This window comes from Haliaeetus leucocephalus, unplaced genomic scaffold (assembly GCF_000737465.1).
Source record: "Haliaeetus leucocephalus isolate CR32 unplaced genomic scaffold, Haliaeetus_leucocephalus-4.0 Scaffold245, whole genome shotgun sequence".
Lineage (NCBI taxonomy): Eukaryota > Metazoa > Chordata > Aves > Accipitriformes > Accipitridae > Haliaeetus > Haliaeetus leucocephalus.
The window spans coordinates 263,668-267,784 of record NW_010972681.1 but is presented as its reverse complement, the minus strand read 5'-3'; positions in this window follow the sequence as shown (position 1 = coordinate 267,784).

The following is a 4,117-nucleotide window of genomic DNA, read 5'->3' as shown; positions in this document are numbered from 1 at the left end:
ACCCCCCTGCCGCCCTCCCCAGTACAAATAGCTCCGGGATCCCGACCGCTCGTAAAATGCCCGGGGACGCCCGCACACGCAGGTGAGCCCCGGCTGCCGACACCGGGTCCATATCCTCCAGCGGGATTGGGACCGGGGGATGCCGAATCACCTGGAGGGGTGATTCGGCATCCCCCGGTCCCGATCCCACCCACTGCCCCCATGGGTCTGTTGCTGGGATGCTCTAGGCCTGGCAAGGGGTGGGGGGGAACGACACGGTGACGGTGAGGAGGGCGCAGGGGTCATGGCGGTAATGAGAGAAAATGAACCTGTGGGCGGGGGGGCGGTGGGAGAACCGTGCCGGGCTGGGGGAGCAGGTGCAGGGGGACCCGGCAATGCCGGTGCCGGGAGGGGTTGGGGGCTTCCAATCTTGCTGACAAAGGCAGAACGCGATCCCCTGGCTGGAAATTGGAGTTAGACAAATTCAACCTTGAAATTTCCCAGCAGCCGGAGCAATTAAATGCCGGAGCGGGCGGCAGGCGGGGGCGGGGAGGGGGCTCCGGCAGCCTGGGATCGAACCGATTTGGGAGAGGTTTGCAGGCTTGCTCCCGGGACGTGCCAGCTCGGGAGTGTGTGGCCGCCCTGGCGTGGTGCTGCCAGACGGGCCCTGCTCCGGCGGGCACACAGGGCCCCTTGCACGCCGGCACACGGGGCGCGGCAGGCCGACGCGGCGGCATTTGCACGGCTGCCTCGCACGCGGCTTTTGTCCTCTCCGGAGGGCTCGCTCGCCTGGCTGGCGGCAACATGACGCAGGGAGGCGAGGGGACCTGGTGGACCTGCCGCTGCTGCATGTGCTGCTGGCTCCCGTGGCACAGTGCCTGTCCCAGGGTGCAGGCGAGCCCTGTCCCCCGCTCCCGCCCTGGCTGCCGGCCCCGCAGGAGCTGCCGGTGGACCCAGGCTTGGCTGGGCCCCTGCGAGCTACGGTCCCCTCCAGCAGCACCACACAGCATGAGGGCACCATGCCGGACACAAGGCCTTGGGCACCCAGCGGGCAGGGGTGGGGAAGGGGCGCAGCCCATGCACAGCCCTTCTCGCCCCGGTCCCAGCCCTGTGAGGTGGCCGAGGCCTGGCTGGCACCCGCGCCCTGGGCTCCGTCCCAGCTAATGCCCTGTGACATGCACGAGGAAATTGCCACTCAGGATAATTCCTTGTTCTTGCGCTGATCGGGTCTCGCAACCGCCCTGCCCGGTGGAGCAACCCCCCCCCGCAACTCCAGCTGCTCAGGGACCAGAGGGAACTCAGCTGCCGAGTGCTGGGCCGACAGCACCCGGAGCACTCCAGCCGGGCTGGGCCCTGGGCACCAGGCAGGGCAGGCAGGAGCTGGGCTGGGACACAGGAGGATCTCCAGCTGCAGTGCTCACCCAGATGGGATGGGACGTCACCCCTGCCCCATTGCCCCTGCCCCATCGCGCTGCGGCAGTTGGGGTAAATCCCCTGCGTGGCAGCTAGGTGCCCAGGGCTGCTGCCGGGGAGCAGTGCCAGCACCTCCTTCTTTCCTTGACCCCCCACTTGTGCCACATGAGCTGCCCAGTGAGGCAGCCCAGGGCACTGCCAGGGTGGGCCAAGCGGCCTGGATCCTGCCCGGATCCTGGGCAGCACTGAGCCCCCAGCAGCCATTGCAGGCAGGGTGGGGGCACAGGCACGGCCATGGGCAGGGCTGCAGGGACGCAGTTCAGGTGTGCTGCCCGCCGAAGCAGTGCTCCCCACTCCTGCGGCAGCCCCACCACCCCCCGGCCCCCAGCCCCAGCGCAGGGCGAGCCTCGGCCCCCAGCTTGCCGCCGGGCAGGGGAAGCGTCAGCTCCAGCTGCTGGGAACACAGGATGGGAAGCGCTTTTCACCCCAAAGCAGGACACACAGTGGAAAACAAAAAGAGACCTCAGAATTTTTGCAGGAACATTGGAGTTTCCTGCGGAGCAGACCAGAGTGCCCTGCGCTGGCCGAGCGCCCACAGCCGGCAGGGATGGCGACGGGTATGGCTGCTTGGATGGAGCTGGGGGCACCCTGGGGCAGCACATCTCGGCGTGGCACTGCCAGCCCCCGCCCTCCATCCCGCTGGGGCTCGGGGTCCGTGGGGGTCTGGGACCGCGTGCAAGGCCTGGGCCCTTGGCTTCCCAGCTGGTCCCCATCCCCCCGCGGCTGCTGCCAGCCCGGCCGGGGCAGGCGGCTGCGCCTGGATGTGCCGGGGCCGAGCCCCTCGTGTCCCTTTGCCCGGCAGCCATGCCAGGCTCTGCACTCCTCGCATCGGGTGCAGGGCGAGCAGCGCCCGAGCATGTGTATGCATGTGTGTGCGTGCACATGTGAGGCTGTGCATCCACGCATGAAGGTGCGTGTGCACATGTGAAGGTGCGCCTGCATGCACGAGAGTGTGCATGCTCTGGAGACTGTCCGTGCCAGTGGCTGGGGCTGCCCTGTCCCCCCACTCAGGACACCCCATCTCGGGGTCACCCATGGCTCCAAGCACCAGCAGCTCTGGGCACCCCAGCTCAGAGACACTCATGCTGCGGGCACCTGGGGCTGCCTACCCCTGTGCCCCAGTCCCCCTGCAGCTGGCTGAGGAGCAGGCTGGTGGGACACTCTGCGCCGCACTGGGGTGCCTGCACCATGCTGGCAATTCCCCATGCTGGGGTAACGTGATTAGAGGTGGGAGGCGGCGGCTCAGCCCGCTAATACGCTTATGCCCCGGCACCACGCTCTGCCCCTGATCTATTATTTAGCGGATCCATTTCAATAACGCGGCTCTGTGCCGAAGCGCCTGGCAGTAACTCGATTAGGGGCGCTCCCAGCCCCGCACCGGAGCTGGAGCTGCAGAGCAGTTTGCACATGGAAATTGCTTGCAAATGAATTTTCCTTTAATAAGGGGAATAGCTTGGTGCAAAATTAAACCGTCAGTAGCGGAGGCAAGCGGAGCATCATCGGGGGAGCCGCCGGCAGCACCGCGCCCCGTGCCGGGGGAGGAGACCTGGCCAATTATTGGCAATAAATCCTGACCCCGCTTGCAGGGCCGGGGGCCGCAGGCGAAGCCACGACTAATGGGATTACACCTCGCCCCGGTAAACTGGGATTAATGTGCCGGGAGCCGGGGGATGCCGGGGATCCCCCCCCAGGGGCTGTTGGCAAATGATCTATTCATTAACACGCGCCGACCTCGCCCCATGCGTGAGTGCGGGGCTGACCCCGGCTTCATTACGCGGCGAGCAGAGGGTAGCAGTGGCAGGGACAGGGATGGGCCAGGGCGAGAGGCGTCGGGGGCTCCTGCCCCCCAGGAGCACCAGGGCAGTGACGGGGCTGTGGGCACACGACACGTGGGGCCCCGTGCACCCCTCGGCTGCTCCCACACGTGTGTGCCGGTGCAGGTGCAGCCTGTGCAGGCAGGCGCTCACACTCACGTGCCTGGTGTGTATGTGTGCGCACAACCACTGCCCCCCCGGCAGACACCCCGCAGCCGTGTGTGCAGGCATAGCCATGTGTAGGTGTGTGCAGGCATGCAGCGGCCGTGCACGGAGGCACTCACGGAGCACCAAGATGCCAGCTCGCGTGTAGAGCTGCCACATGCGTGTGCAGGCACACGCACACAGATGGAGGCACATGTGCCACTGCCAGGGACCAGCTGGGCTGGGGGCAGGAGCAGGACACAGCCCCTGGGGGGCACCCAGACGGGGATGAGGGGAGGCATCGTGGGGATCCCAGCCCAGCGCCATGCGTGGGGGAAGTAGTGTGCTGGGGTCAGGGGGTCCCGCTGGCCCCGGCCCCAGCTGCCACCCCCCCCTGCGGGACCCCCTCCCTGCTCCTGGGCCTCCATATGGGCCTGGGCCAAACTCTAGCCAAATGGGGTGGGGGGGGGGGGGGGGTTTACATTTCAAAGCCTTTGGCTGGAGCAAACGCTGCTTCCCCCCCGCCGGGCTGTCGCCCGCCCGCGCCCCCTGACCCCGGCACGGCGACGCTGGCAAGGACGGTCCTGTCCCCTTCCCCAGGGCTGGTGGGGACAGCCCCATCCCCACCACTGCAGCTGGCACCCATGGAGCCGTGGGGCAGGGGGGGGGGGACCCACTGGCGAGGGGCGGGGGTCCTCCTGGGGTTG